General features: G+C 34.7%; 1 protein-coding gene across 12 annotated transcripts in view; it reads right to left on the bottom strand.

The window, feature by feature from the left end:
• Positions 1-10,330: 10,330 nt before the first annotated feature.
• The window catches only part of dsx (transcription factor doublesex), a 204,150-nt gene continuing 197,543 nt past the window's right edge, over positions 10,331-16,937 (bottom strand). For all 12 annotated transcript variants that reach the window (XR_003656556.1, XR_003656558.1, XR_003656559.1 and 9 more), the window contains one exon: positions 10,331-10,458. The gene's annotated coding sequence lies outside the window, so the exon portion shown is untranslated. The remainder of the gene's footprint in view (positions 10,459-16,937) is intronic.

The raw sequence follows: 16,937 nt of genomic DNA, 5'->3' as shown, positions 1-16,937 counted from the left end.
CAGCAGCGGTTTGAAAATTTTGCCGCTTTTTTCTGCTCTAGCTCAAAATTAGATTTTGTCATTTAGCGGCCTTTTAGCTTATAGACGGCAGAATTGTATTCTTTCCTTGTACTGAAAACTTTTTTATGTTACGTATGTAAGTTTTCAGCTTTGACGTCAAGTATAATAGTAAGGCTGTGTTGCACCATCTTACTTTAACTTTGACAAACGTCAAAAATCTTTCCAACTCCATAAAAAATACACCGGTTATCGTTATAGTTACGGTCAAAGTTAGGTGGTGCAACTCATCCTAAGTAGTGGAAGCGGAAGGGTACCTAACATAAAAAGTGTGTACCTACCAAAACAAATGAAATGAATTTTCGTAAGTAGATATCATAAAATTCTTAAGTAAAATATTATTTGAAAGGGAAGGAAGGTGATAAAAACAATACGTCAACGATCACTGAAATCGTTTATTTGACAAGAAATAGTTTAACATCACTTTGCAGCACATATTATTACTCTTACAACCAGTTCTTCAAATTACTTTCTTATTTATAAAGGTGACGCTGACGGCTGGGCCGCAGTCGACTGAATGATAAAAAAATATTTAAAACACATTAGGAACAAAAAAATACCTTATTTACATTTAATGTAGCTATAGAAGTAGGTAATCTAAAATCAGCTCCTCAACATAAAATTATTTTGTATAATATATCAATTTTAGGTAGTTACCAATTTATAAAAATGTAGAGTAATAGGTATTAAAATATTTAAAAAAAAAAGTAAGGACTTCCTCCACGCAATTATTTAAATGTTTTATTTCCTTTATAGAAGAGATAATCACGTTCACGTCTCCCGCACTTAAAATTGAACCTACCACAAAATGGCGCATTTCTCCAATAAAGACTTTAAAATATTCAATGATAATGAATCACATCGTGCTGGTTTTTAATGCACAAAGGTAAAAATATTTTTAAAATCAAGAATATAAAAGCATAACATCATTTTCAGGACCTGAAACTTGTTATGAGACTACTTGAAGCAGGACCAGACCAAATAAAGTTTTGTGAATATAAAACACGTTGAGAGACCTAAGTACCTACCTAAATCACCTTCAAAAATTACATTCTCTCATCTTACCACTAAGACTTAAGTAGACTAAATTAGTTTGATATTAATTTAAATTTGTTAGGTACACTAAGTAATGGACTGTCGCTTAAAATAGTATAAAAATGTTCAGAATAATAAAAATTACTAAATTAGCACTATTTATTATTCTCAATGAAATGTGCCGTACTGCCTCCTAAATGTATAAAAGAGAAATCTATATTAATATTGATTTTACATTTTAAGTAAATATGTAGTTGCACCTGAAAATACGGACGAAAGACTTTTTCGTTTGAGAACTTACTGTTTTACGTGATTCATAAAAGTTTGAATAAACATTTGTGAAAACGGACTCGCTGTCTCCTGATTGTTCCCTGACTGCCCCATAGTCCCTTGAAAATCCTCCATTATTAAAATCCTGGTATTCCTGCAATGGTGCCTACCCCAGACTATGGGAAATCAAAACTTAGTACGTACTTTTAAATATGTAAATTATTTTAGGGCATACTTTAAATCAAATTGCCCCTTGAACTCAAAAGTTGTGTTTGAGAAAATGTAGATATTGGCTACAAAGGTGTGAAAGATGAAAATCATAGCCTTTTATTTTTAATAATATTCCTTCTAATTTTGGTGCAGTTACTTTATCGTTTTATTTTATATATTTTTATCTATTTTGAATCACGTAAACAATACCCAAAGCCGCAAAATGGGAAGATCTTTTCACCTTTTCGTAATAATCTACATTAAATTAAAAATCTACATTACGTGGACCGGGACATCGAGCCACAACACATTGGGGAGACAGGATTAAAAAATAGATTCTAAAATTTGCTTTAATTATAAAAACACATTTATTTCAGTGGACACAGATCAACACAAGTTATTCAAATATGATTTAACAATAATGTGATGTGACCGATTTGTGATGAATCTTACGAAAATAAAGTGAAATGGATCAAATAAAAATAAAATAAAAACTAGTTTTCTTATAAATCCACGAGGCACTGTCTCCCCGACGTAGAGCCAGGCAAGGTACCACATTATTTTTGCCCTGGACATTAAATTGCACTTCTTATTTAATTTAAGTATCACAAAATTGTGATGTCGTATCGATGGGCGGAAATGAAGATTTCAAAAGATTACACACTAAATATCATTATAATGTAACCATAAATAAGTAATACGTTAAACGAATTAACTTAGTTCTAATTACAAGATCTTAAATTATTAGGATCCATTCACAATTTACATCTAACACTAAAGTAGGTAGGTGATAAAAATTCAGTTCTTAATTCGCTAATAAAGAAAATGGTATCTTCTATTTTGTAATAAAAATATTGTAGATAAAAACCTACGCGTTTTGGAAAGGGATATTGTTGTATCGTACTTACAAGAACGTATCAATACTTGCTTAGTGTGATTTTTATTTTTTTTACGTAGCTACAGGTATTTCTTGAAAATACAAGCAATGAGATTCATCAACCGTGATTATTTTATCATAGAATAAAGATTGTAAAGAAAGCTACTTTTAATAAAAAAATAAATCAAAACCACACTACTTACGATGCATCGTCTTATCAAAGAATAATATTATAAAACCTTTGAAATTAATTATTTTACTACAGCAGGTATTTACAAAATATTTACACATTTATCTAAAAATTACATTAATGACATAGTTTAATTAAATATATGTTGTGGATCTACAACTTGCGTTTTAAAATGATATACCTAAGTAATGTCGTTGCTTTATATTAAACAATGTACATGTTACGCTAACGAGTGATGCTTAATAATTAGTCACATAGGATTATGTACAGGGTATGCTTCTTAATTTTAAACGATACACATTAAATTACCTACGCTGGTTTCAAAAAATGTTAACAAGACGGTTCGAGGACGAATTGAGTAAGTAATAAAAATATTAAATACAAATCCAAGCTACTCGTAAGTTAAATTTTATTTTAAAAATGACTTTGTCATTTTGTCACTGGCCTTGTAAGATTAAAATGTCCAAAATTAATGTTTTTAATGACTAGCTCGCCTCATTCGTACCAACTAAAATTATCAATTTTATTTTTCTTGCAAACCGTGTAAAAATATCATTCTAAGGCTGTGGACACACGAAAACCGTGGTCTGCTCTGAGACAATGATTATTTATGCTGAACAGTTGGCGCTACACTATTGCACTAGTAGCTCATTATCTGTGGCTACTGATGAGTAAGGTCACTAGCTAGTGTCCATGACAGTGGTGCCAACTGTGGAGGGCAAATACGGTAACCCCTCATTGTCATTATAATCATTCGTTAAGACCAACTGATTGGATCAAAATTCAATGAACTAATGTGTCTTTCTTAGCATGCATTATTAATTGAGTTTAACTCCTCAGTACAGTTCCTCACAAAATGAACTCTACATACTCGTATAGCGCAACGTAACCACGTACAGATAATTCCCTTTTTGAAATTCAATAAAGCTTTGTGTGTCCACAGCCTAACATCCATTTGACAAAATTCAAATCAGCCAGTAGAATAAAATCAATCAAATACGTCTAATTACACTTATTTTATTTCAGAATCGGATCCAATACATTTCATGGATGGAATGATGTTCAATTTACATTATCCTAGATAAAGCAATTTAAATGTTCCAAACATGTAACATTATCAATTTATGCACATTTAACAAGTGAAATTGTAAAAATGGACTTCCAAAGGATGTGATAAAAGGATGGAGTTAGTTTTCAAATAATACACACGGTTGAATTAAAGTTCGAGTTTTGGTTTGTTGTATGAATTTTGATAAAGTTGAAGTTATTGAAAGGTGAGGTTTTCCCATTCATTAAAGAGTCGATTTTAATTAAAAATTATAAAAAGAGTACGTAGATTTCTTCAGTATAAGGTCATAGCAGACATATCAACTCGGAAAGGGAACGACACCGTATCGCCTTTTGTGAGCTGTCATCGCTTTCGCGCGCTGTCTATCGCGAGGCGAGTGGTTTACTTGCGGAGCGGATAAGTGTGCGTTGAAGTATGGAGTTTCATACAAAGAATACTGACCGCCTCGAGTTGATACGGTTGCGATCCCTTACCGGGTTGATAAATGTGCGACGGCCTTAATTCAACCGAGTGGTATCACATTTTTTTATACAAGAATTTAATGATTTACTGGAAGAAATGTTTTACTAATTCTTACAAATAAATGACAAAAATTAAGGACAGTGCCAATCCATGTATGGAAGTTGGACCAAGTGCTGCCCAGAATGAAACCATAGTGCATTTTGTTCCTCAGGCCAATACTAATTTGTAAACCGAAGCGCACTGAAATCTATCCCTGGAGTTAAGAGAAAAAAAGAGTTTTGTTTTCGATTATTTACATACAAAATATCATCGATGTATACGTACTACGCATAAGATTTTGCGATTGTGGCATTAAATAACACTTGCTATGTTGAACTTAACCATACTGCATCCGTACACCTTACTTTAGTACGACTTCGACATTCTTTATAAGCGATCAAGCGCTGTTGCAGTACTTAGTTTGGTTACTTGACAGAAATTAATTATTTCCAAAATGGAGCAAGTAGTTTTAGCTTACAATAACTTCAATAATCGATTGTAATACACCAATAAATTGATTTTTAGCAAGGATAGAGAACTAAAACTTCTTAGTTACTTCATTTTGGAAATAATGAATTTCTGTCAACTTACCAAACAATTAAAACAGCGCTAGATCGTTTAAAAAGAATGTCTAAATCTCACTAAAGTAACGTGTACGCATGCAGTATGGTTAAGTTCTACATAGTGAGTGTTATTTAATGCCATAATCGCGAAATCTTATGCGTAGTACGTATACATCGATGATATTTTGTATGTAAATAATTCAAAACAAAACTCTTTTTTTCTCTTAACTCCAGGGATAGATATCAGTGCGCTCCGGTTTACAAATTAGTATAGGCATGAGGAGCAAAATGCACTATGGTTTCATTCTGGGCAGCACTTGGTCCAGACCCTGGCACTATCCTTTAAGTTACTAAAATATACTACATAATTAAAATTTATGAATAGGTAAAGTTGCGCCCAAAATTGCCTTTGGATCAATAATGCTCAAAATTCTGGTAGGCATGATGCTACATTTTATGAAACTTTAAGAGAGAGGGGACATAGCCAAATAGCGAAACTAACGAGTCAACAAGCAGTCATAGTAATAGCTCTGGGTCCAATAGATCTTCCTTTCTATCAGTCCTTCGAGTCGGATATTATTGAACAACATGGTTGTGTTCAGATCCTAAATAAATTCATTTTAAAATCTTCGTCATCTAAAGCATCCGAAATATTTTGGCAAACAAACTTCAACACTAACCAGTACATAGTGGATTGTATTTACGTCCAGTACATATTACATAGGTTATAAACGGGTAATAGATGTAGTTTAGCAAGAGAAGTGGGGGCGAGTCGGCTGGCCCCGCCCGCGGTACTAAGTGCCCACCCCATTCTAACGGTTCATATAATAGTTAACGTATACTGCAGATAGCGTTAGATAACGTGGCAGTTAACCTGGAAGCCAGCAGCATGTTTAATGTTTTCCAAACACCTAATCATTATGGATACATTAACCATGTAGGTTTGTTCAACATTTCAGTTGGGCACGGAAATTTGAAAATGCATGTTTTGGCGATGTTAACCAAAATTTGTTTTGCTGGTTACTTTACGGCCTTAAGACTAGGTCACAAAGTTAATAATATAGTCGCCAATAGGTATGTAAAGCCACTGCATATGAAGTTTTAAAGAATACGATATAACAAAGCTTCAGATAATGGTTTGTGACAGAAATAGCTGAGGATGAGACTCGATGAAGAGCATTGGAAGGAAGAGGCATTAATCCAGTAGGTAATGGAATATATTGATATGTTGATGAATATAAATAAGTACATAGATGTTAAACATGCCGGGGGGTAGTAATTCAAGTTAAATAGAGCTGTCATTGATATAGTTCAGATTATGAATTTATAATACACGACAACTTTTACTAAGGAGCAATAACGAAACAAGGAGTAAAATTGCGTTAGCCAAGTCCGGTTTCTAGTACTAGGTAGTTCATAATAAAATTGATATTGATTGAAATAGACGCACACACTGAGCTGGATTTCATTAATTTTAGAACAATCATGTACATTACAAGGACACTAAATGTCTTAATGAAACTGAAAACCACATTATTATTATCCACAACTATTATTTGCTTTAGTTGTAAATCTGTACCACGACTTAAAATAACTCTACTTCAATGGATTTGTTAGTAATTTACGACTTGAATTCTGATTGATCTGCCCCTCTTGTATTTTTGTCAGTCAATTCAAATACATGGTTGCATAAAATAAAATTAAATAAGCCCAGGCAATCTCTGGGCGCCTGCAGGCCCCAGCCTGGGCCCAGAAACCGGTGCTCGAGTCTAAAATGAAGTGCTAATTTGCCGATCATACCGATAGCAGGTATTTCAACAATGTCCGAGTAATCTATATATATAAAAATGAAACCAGTTTCGCGTTGTCACGGCATCACGTGTGAACGGCTGAACCGATTTCGATAATTCTTTTTTTTAAATGTTTGTGGAAGTCCAAGGATGGTTCTTACGGAAAAAAATATTAAGAAAATCTCTACGCTAAGGCGGTACGAAGTTCGCCGGGTCAGCTAGTAACGTTATAATTCACTTTCGTTCAGCGCGCGGATCGCCCGCGCCCAAATTCTGACGCGATGACGCACAATATAAGGTGCAGATGATCTGATTATTGCAAAGTCTACGTTTCAGTTTTTAAATGCCTTTTGAGTGTATTAAAAATATAATTATTATTTATTATGTTCCTTAAAAGGAACATTATTGGAGGCTGGTTAGGGTTACAGTGAATTTATTTTTGCTCGTACCTAAACATAATCCGTTGCGCTAGTAGTAGTTGCGCAGGTATTGAGCAGAATATTGAGGGTATGAGAGCATAGTCAAGCAAATACTTAATTAAGAAATTAATAGCAAAAATAACAATATGCCGACTATTGAATTGAATCGAGCTTCAATAAGGTCTCCATGGTGTTAGACACTCTTGTGTTGGAATTCCTTTGGTTCCAGTTGGGATTTGTAGTCTCCGTAAGAATTTTTTTCCAGTTTGGTTAGAACATTTCAGTTTTAAATAAACAATGGTTTTCTGAATAAAGAAAAAAATATTGTCTCATATACCTACCTACTGTAGACAAAGTACCTAATACGATATCAATGAAAGGTTTAATTTACTTCTTGTTAAAGGGTGCGGTGTAAAATAGAAAAAGAAGAAGTTAGTAGAAAAAGGATCGGAAATTATAATTATTATACAAAACGTAAGGTATTATAATCAATCTGATACTTACAATGAAAACAACACCAAATTGTTACTGAAAATATTTACAAAGCCTGATAAGAATTATTAAGAAAAATAACAGGCCCAAAACTAATTAGGTACAAAATTACGTATACCAGAAATTATTTTAAATCGTGACGGATAATGTATCGCGGAACGATCGGTAGCGTTAGCGAAAACCCAATCGCTAAAGAAGTACTACTTTGTTGCGGCGCGCGGCGAAACGTGCGATGTCCCCGGGCGAAATTTTGTGCGAATAGGGACATCACTAAAATCACTATACATAAATCAATATCAATATTTTTTAATCGGACCGCAAATTAAAATGCTTGGATATTGATTTAGCGATGTTCAATAAAGTATCAAATCATTAAATTAATAAAATACTTTTTTATTTATAACTACAAAAAGTTTTTTTTGCAAGCCTTCTATGTAGTTGGCTCTTGTGGTGTCAAAAATATGAATTATTATTAAAATTGAAAAGATTGTTTTGGCTAAAAACAATTTTAGGAAAGATGTTTACGGACTAAGAAAATCAAAGCTACTATCACAGCCAGCCCTGCGTCAGCCGATCGATGCTCGCTACTATACATTATTATTCGGCTATTTTTGGTTTTTACCAAAACGAAAATCTCAAAAGCGCGACGATCCCAATGCGAAAATTACAGAGCGCTTACAAAGTAGCGTTGCTGTAAGTCATTATTGAGTACCTAGAATTTACCGCTGATTTATTTGTTTGGAAAGTATTGAGTTATGTTAATGGACGTATTGCATTATCTTGAAATGCTCAGGATTAAGTGCCCTTGTTCAACCGTTATGAATACCACTTTTCGATTCGGAAACCCGAAAAAACGCCCATTTCGGGGGGCCCCGCCACTTAATCCCAACCCCGTCGAAGTTGAAAACCTAGGAGAGTCTTAATGGGCATTTCAACCAATGAAGTCATTAAAGCAACAAAATCTATTGTAGGAATATGTTTATTGTTTATCCCATCGTCTAGTACCAGTACAAGCTTTGCTTAGTTTGGGACTAGAGGCGCAGTGTGAAATGTCGAAGGACATTTGTTTATTTATTTATATTTAATTATTTCCAATTTAAAATCTAATTCTACTGGCCTAATCTGCGACCAAGAGGGGTAATAAAAATAAAATAAAAAAACAAGTGTTCATTATTTTGATAGCAAGCTTTGGAAATCATTTTAATTTATTTATTTATTTTACTTTATTCGGAAAACCAACAGCAATACAATACAAATAATGGGACCTTGAATTATGTATCTGCTTAGCCATTAAGAACGCGGTAAGCTTAGGCTCGGCAGTAATTAAAGATTAGATTTTGAAAAGGGTTTAGGCTGAGTTGTAGTCCTCGTAGGTAGCTACTTATAACCGTAACTTTAACGACAACCGGTTCTTTCTGTATACAGGGTGTTAGGTAAATGGGTATATGAGCCGACACTAGCCCATGTTAACATAGGCATATAAATGGCACGGTAATACTATCTATACAGTATTCCAACTCTGCCATATTTTTGAAATAAATGTCAACAGTCGCGCGGTACGTCACAGTATTACAACATGCGATAGGGCTGCCCACCTACAGTACCCAGTTTAATTACATCTGCCTACTTACAATTTCTATCTAGTTTTGTGATTGTACTTTTTTATTTAGTTAGACAAACAAAATACTCTGTGAATGGAATAGGTTAAAAATGTGTGTTGTTTTGTGATTAGTGGATTTAATTTATTTAAAACTACGTAAACAATTTTGAAACTTTAATAATCATAATGATCTGTTACGTTAATTTCGGGCGAGCGAAGTCGTGGGCAAAAGCTGGTTTAATAAAATATAATTTTTATTTCAAATCAAACTGACTGAAAATGACAAATTGACTAGTTTTTGAACAATTTGACCCTAAATAACGGTCACTCAAATTCAATCAGTTTTGTCATTTTTAACACTTGGCCACCGACGTCCATTCGGCACATTCGCGACACCCCCGACTTTTGCATACCGAGCGCATACCGAGATTTGAATTTCGAAAGAAAGTTCTCGTTTCGTCTGTTTATATGAATTTACAATACTGTATGATATTATTACCGTGTAAATGGTATGGTGAAGTCAGAAATTTTATATCATGATTTATTTATTTTTAATTTTCATACAAAATAAATTTTATAAAATCCGATTTGTATGAAAATTAAAATAATTAAAATGAAGATATCAATTTTCTGACTTCACCATACCATTTATATGACCATGTTAACATGGGCTAGTGTCGGCTCATATACCCATTTACCTAACACCTGTAGAGTTTGGTAGATTTCTGATGTTTGTTAGAGTAAGACGGTACAACCCAGCTTTAATATTGGTATTATTTTCTTGTTTTGTTTTTTCATTGATGAATTTTTCGCCTACAATTATTCAAAGAAAGTAAATTATATGTAGGTAGGTATATGTAAGACACACATAGTAAAACATTTGCTTCACTTAAGTCCTTTTAGAAACACAAACAATCTTCTCCATATTTGAAATGAACATCACCATCATTACATCATTGGTAACATAACATTGTAACACAAAAAAACACTAAAAAGGATTCTTAAAAGTTATCTCAAATCCAGATTTCTGAATTTCCTCCTTTGTAAAATAAATTAACAAGTTCTATGGATATTATCTCATAGAAAAAGTAGCTATAAAAATTACAAAACTAAAGATATCTATTTAAAATATGGTAATTATTTAATAACGCAACAAAATTGAACGGCTCTTTCTGTGGGCTGAACAAAACTAAAAATGCACTGTCTCACACGATTTTCCGTTTTGTCCCATTTGGGGTATGGTGGTGTAATTTCCAATGTAGCGTTAGCACATAGCACTGTGTCTATCACACTGTATAGTAAGAATAGTAAGGGCCTTATGGACCCGCTTACGAACTGCTACCGCTCGCCGAGGCCGACGGAGGCTCTGATGACTCGGGCGCCGTCTGAAAAACACAAGGTTTGGAATTAGAACGAATTAATGAATGGTTTAAGACATTTATTTCGCTAAAAGAATTACATTCACTAACAAGAGAAATACAAAATTAACCTTAAAACTATAGATTTTTTATAGTTTTTACAATTTTAATGGTTTACATTTTAATATTTTTGCACTAAGCAGACGCGTACAACAGCAGTCACTCAAATATTAAATGTTACACTAAGAAAACAGTAGTTATTGATTAAATAAAGATTTTATTTATTTATTTTTATTTTATTATTCGTAAACGGGTCCAATTACGTATCGTATTCTAGTTTCTATGGTAATGTTATGGTACTTAAGTCACATTTTTTATTATTTTTATTTTATTTGCTTCAACCATTATTAGTATTATTAAATTATCATTTTAACAGATGTAATTTAACTCCGAGGATTGGTTCATGAAATAAAGTTTAANGATGTGACTCCTTGTAGACTTGAGTGTCTAGAGCGTCCCTTCCTCCACCATGCGTAAGAATGTTTCAAAAATACTGTCTAAGGTCTGTAGCTAAAGGTCTAAGCTGCAAGATAGAAGAATCTTTTAGCCAAAAACATGGCAGATGCAGCATATATCAACGGATTTAAGACTGGACTGGCACCACCTTGCAATGTCATCCTCTCATTGTTATCTGTAATCATTCAAATCAAATTTCTGCGTTGAGCCATTTACGAGATCTGGGACATCACAAAACATTACCCCAGCAAAATTCTAAATAACTTGAGAACCGGAACACGAACAAATTTTGCTATTCGTGGACAAATTACTACGCAACAAGANACATTTTGAAAATTGTGATTATGTTAAACGATATTACGGATGTAGGTATATGTTACGGTTAATGTGATAAATTGAAAATTATTAATAATAACCGGTTATTATGAATAATTACCGACAGTCGCGGTAAAAGTGATAAATTATTCACATTTAACAGTCATTATTTAATAATTCAACCTTAGTACTAACACATTTCATAAAAGAGAACAACATCTTGTGTACGTGCTCATGTACAGCCAAATTTTTGAACGTTTTAATATCATAAATTAATATAATTTTGCATAATGAGTTTGGAATGTTTCTTGCATAAGTAATATTACTTTTCTATGAGGCCAATAACATAATGTTTTGATTTAAAGTGAAAAATAGGTTAAGGTGCGGCGGGGTGGCCCTTGGCCGCCTATTTAGTTTTATACACACATAAATGACCTCATATTAATGAGATGGGCAGGGCCTACTCACTAAAACCTGACAGTGTCCTCCCAAAGTCTTTGGGACAGAACTGCGAGTTATTGTCCGAGGTAGACGGACCCAGACTCTACCTTCACATCCCCGGGCCTAGAAATTATGATTACACCATACAAACTGTCACCCCTTCAACGCTTATATTTTTATTAACCCTAAATTGTTCTGCATCTGTTGAATTTCATCAGCCACTTAAAGTCTACCTACTTTTGAACCTAACCCTATACCGAGTAGAACCAAAAATCACCTTCCTTTTTTCATTTAGCCACTGTTCTCTGTCTTCAGGTAAACACTTACTTCATAAATATTTACTTGACAACATGTAGAGGCACGCCTAGAATTGTCATATTCGTTGATTAANTTTCTATGGTAATGTTATGGTACTTAAGTCACATTTTTTATTATTTTTATTTTATTTGCTTCAACCATTATTAGTATTATTAAATTATCATTTTAACAGATGTAATTTAACTCCGAGGATTGGTTCATGAAATAAAGTTTAACCTTTATTTTTAACGATAGAAATGATTTTGTGCCTTTGGTGTCATTTGGTAATTTGTAAAAAAGTATTCGACCAATGTATGTTGCCAGTGATGGTATACGGATCTGAGACGTGGTCGCTTACTATAGGCTTCATAAGAAGGCTCAAGGTCACCCAAAGGGCGATGGAGCGGGCTATGCTCGGAGTTTCCCTGCGTGACAGAAATGAGGAGATCCGCAGGAGAACCAAAGTAACCGACATAGCTCGTAGAATTGCTAAAATCAAGTGGCAGTGAGACGATGGCCGCTGGGGGCAGGAAAGTTCTTGAGTGGCGACCACGGGCTGGAAGACGTCGCGTGGGCAGGCCTCCTACTAGGTGTACCGACGATCTGGTAAAGGTCGCGGGAAGGATGCGGGCAGCGCAGGACCGTTCATTGTGGAAAACCTTGGGGGAGGTCTTATTCCAGCAGTGGACGTCATTTGGCTGAAACGACGAGTTTGTTCGGGGTCCAGTGGCGGCGTAGCATGAGTTGGCACCCGGGCGATCCCCCCCTTCATGAGTCCTAAGACACCCCTTACCCCCCAGGATTTTGGGGTTACCTACCGATTCGAAGATTGAAAGACAATCGCACCCCCAAAATTTGATGTCATTGGGTTTTTGTAAGGGTTAATTTTGAAAATTGTGATTTTATGTTAAAGGATATTACAGNTCACGATCAAAAGTGTGACCTTTTACAGGAAATTTATGAGTAATTTCCTTTGGCAATTAAAACGAGGAACATAGCAAGTACAGCTTGGTTCTTGTTTTGTCCACCAAAGTTATCTGACCACAAAATTAATTTCTTTTTATGCGTAGTGTAGCCTATTTCATTATAAGTGAAAAACTTGTAAAGACAGGAAGCGATTTCGTTGAAACCCTTTGCCCAACAGTTTCATTCCAAAGACATGATCCCCTTTCCTTCGTCCTCCAAATGAAGTCCCATATTGACCAACTCTTCTCACTTCTTTATTTTTTGTATTAACATACGATAAACCCTTGTTTCTAGAATGCTTTCTTATTGTTTTTTTCCATGTATTTATATTAACACCTTTTTTTCGCGACGTAGACGCGTCATCTTGTTTTGACATTTTGAATAAACTGACTTATGCAGCTTATTTGGCACTTAAAACGTTATGGCATGCTATTTTACAAATTTTAAGCTAGATGGCGTTAGATACCCGTCAACTCATAACTGCAAGTAAACGCCCGGCACATACAACGTTTTACCGCAATAAAACGTATTTCAGTACGTGTGGCACTTAAAACGTTATGGTTTGGCACCCCTCAAATGTAACTGATAAGTGAACAAAAGATACGAAATAGCACGCAAATGAAAGAGATAGCTATAGTTTTAACGATTCTGCACTAACTAATCTATGCCCGCAGCGCACGCATCCTTATCGCTCTAACGTCAAAACAAGATCGCTTTCTCTTTCTTAACTTGAACATGGCGCATGGCGTCTTGATTGTTTGCATAAATAATTGAAAATATAAATACTAAATAATTTTGCATAATCACATGTGGTAAGAGATCCCTTGTATTTTGTTTACTTTAGAGTCATAATTGGTACACTTTCGAAACACACACGATGGCATTTTTTATTTATTTTGGTAAGAACACAGGAACTTACGGTGTGGTACACGCGATTGCGCACGACGCAGGCCACACGAAGACTAAACACAAGACGTCCCAATTGGGACGTATTTGAGTATTCACAGCGCGAGCGCTTATAACATATCTGCTTTTGTTTTTATATAATATCATTGGACTCTCTAAAGCACAACATTTATAAAAAATTTGCAACATTTAAAAACCGTGTGTGATGCTCATTGCTCATAGTGATTTTCGATACAGAGCCCCGTACATACGTTATACAAAAATTATGGAAAGAAAACACCCAGACCAATACAAACAAATATGTATGCAATTTTAGTATGATATTTTTATTTATTAATAAACAAAAAGACTGAACAAAATTGATGCGTGTACTGATTAATGTAATTAACCATCTCGCAAAGTTTCGTGAATTGCAACAACTATAATTTATTATCCAAGCTCTAATTAATCGCTACTACGAGTAACTGATCATAAAATGTTTTTCCAATCGCTCAAGTTCCCGAGGATCTACCGATAGGTCGGGTGACGTAATCTTGAAATTCTTTTAGCCGGCGCGGAACTTCCGGAAGGTCGGGTGACGCCACGCCTCTTTGAACCGTGTTTACTTTGGCAGTTATATTCTATATTTATTCGATTCTAAAATATATTCCCAAAAATTTTGAAAGTTGTTTTAATTTGTATCACTTGGATATGATTTGCATTAGAAAGTGCTGTGAGTGTGATGCTTGAACGGAAGGAAGTCAACCTAACCTAACCAACTGCGTATTTCTAAACTGCGTATTTCTATACTGTGTAGCCGCGAAAGCTCTTTGGCGCGCTGTCTTCGGCGAAGTATTGCGCGCGCAGATTTTGACAGCGCGAAATACCTACTTTAGCAGAAATACCAAGCCTTAATTAACTCATCATAATATTTTAGGGTAGCTCCCAAAGCCACCAAGACCGAAACTCCATAATTTACAAACATTATATCCTATATTGGGAGCATACGCTGACAAACTTTCAGCTTTTATAAAATGACATAGGTCTGGCGTTCACTAGCTCTTAGTCTAAACCTGTACTTACGTGAACNGTCTTCAAAATTGAAAATTTCATCGTTGCAAAGCTTGCAGCCATAGTCTATTAGGTACATACAGTGCGCGCGGCTGCCAGGCGGCGACTGGCGCTTTGCCTGCGCAGGAGCTGACGTCGACCGGCTATCCGGCTAGCGTGATTTGGAAGGCCATTCCCGCAAAAGGACGTAAAATACATGATTTTTTTAAAATATAATTTATGTTAGTTTGTTTTACTTTATAAAGAACTTAATTTTTAAATATTTAAATAGATGTTTTATTTAGATACTAAAGGGGGTAAAGTATGAGATTTCCATCTTTTTTTTTAAGATATCTATATTTTAAATTTATTGAAAGTTAAACATAATAATAATATTAAGTGTTAAAAAATACAATGGGAAACTTAGGCCCGGTTTTTTGATTCGTAGTTAAAATAACCAATGGTCAAATTTGACAGATGTCAAATGACAAGTAGTTAAATATCAGAAAAAAATGTTTTTCGAACAATGGTTAGCTTGCTTTTAGTACATTTTTTAACTATTAGTTAACATTTTGTTAATATTTAACCATTAGTAGCAAAATTTAACAATTAGTTATTTTAACTAAGAATCAAAAAACTGGGCCTTATAGTTGATAGGATATGGCGGTTGTATGGTTTCCTACTGATAACAAAAAATGAAGGCCACATATGAAAAAATACACAACAAAGTCCGTAGTTACAATGTAGTTTTTTGAAATAATAAAAATAGTGTCGATACACATCACCTTAGAATCTATTATAGAAGACTCGACTCCTCATGTTTTGGATGGCAGAATCTTCGTTTTTAGCCAAAATAAGGTGTTCCAAGGCCAGTTAGCCACTCATGAAAGTCTCCGATCAGACACAGATGAGCCCTCCAAATTAATGGTTACGGCAACATAATGAATACATAATTAGGGAGGGTGCTCGCCGCACCTTAATTTCGAATTACCTTTACACATATTATTTGTAAACGCATTAATCAACTTCGCCACGGTGATAAATGTTGGGAATTTCTGTGTGTTTATCATTGGTATATAAAGATTTTGACTAAAATATTATGATGAGTTAATTAATCAACGAATATGACAATTCTAGGCGTGCCTCTACAATGTTGTCAAGTAAATATTTATGAAGTAAGTGTTTACCTGAAGACAGTGAACAGTGGCTAAATGAAAAAGGAAGGTGATTTTTGGTTCTACTCGGTATAGGGTTAGGTTCAAACGTAGGTAGACTGCAAGTGGCTGATGAAGTTCAACAGATGCAGAACAATTTAGGGTTAATAAAAATATAAGCGTTGAAGGGGTGAAAGTTTGTATGGTGTAATCATAATTTTTAGGCCCGGGGATGTGAAGGTAGAGTTTGGGTCCGTCTAGCTCGGACAATAACTCGCAGTTCTGTCCCAAAGACTTTGGGAGGACACCGTCAGGTTTTAGTGAGTAGGCCCTGCCCATCTGGCAGGGAGAGCCTCGCATAACCTACTGGTTCCCCCGGGCCAGTGGGTATGCATTTTCTGACGAAAAAAAAGAGGATGTGAAGGTAGAGCCCTATTTGCACTTTGGGTGATCAATTAAGAGTGTTTTATAAATAATTCAAATTAAAGGATATTTTACAAAACAGCTATGGCGCTATAACACTTTATTCCAGCCTAATTATATTAAAATTATTTATCAATTTCCATCGTGAAACTAAATACGACAATAACGCGAACTAACGAGGGCCGCGGCTCACTACCACTAATTCGAAGGCGATTTACACGCGCAAGCAGTACCGTACATTTTACTTACACTATGCTTCTAGTCCCATACCAAGCAAAGCTTGTACTAAGGGTACTAAACAACAGATATAAACATACTTATATACTTTTTTTGTAAATACATTACATAATAATATATTATTCATAGTAACATCTAGACCCGTCACAGAAATTAAAATCATCAATTTCGGCCCGGCCGGAAATCGAACCCTTTCGGCATAGTTGTCCGTTCCGAACCACT

Source organism: Ostrinia furnacalis, unplaced genomic scaffold (genome assembly GCF_004193835.3).
Source record: "Ostrinia furnacalis isolate ACB-3 unplaced genomic scaffold, ASM419383v2 OfSCF5357, whole genome shotgun sequence".
In the NCBI taxonomy this organism is placed as follows: domain Eukaryota; kingdom Metazoa; phylum Arthropoda; class Insecta; order Lepidoptera; family Crambidae; genus Ostrinia; species Ostrinia furnacalis.
This window is presented reverse-complemented; position numbering and strand designations above follow the sequence as displayed.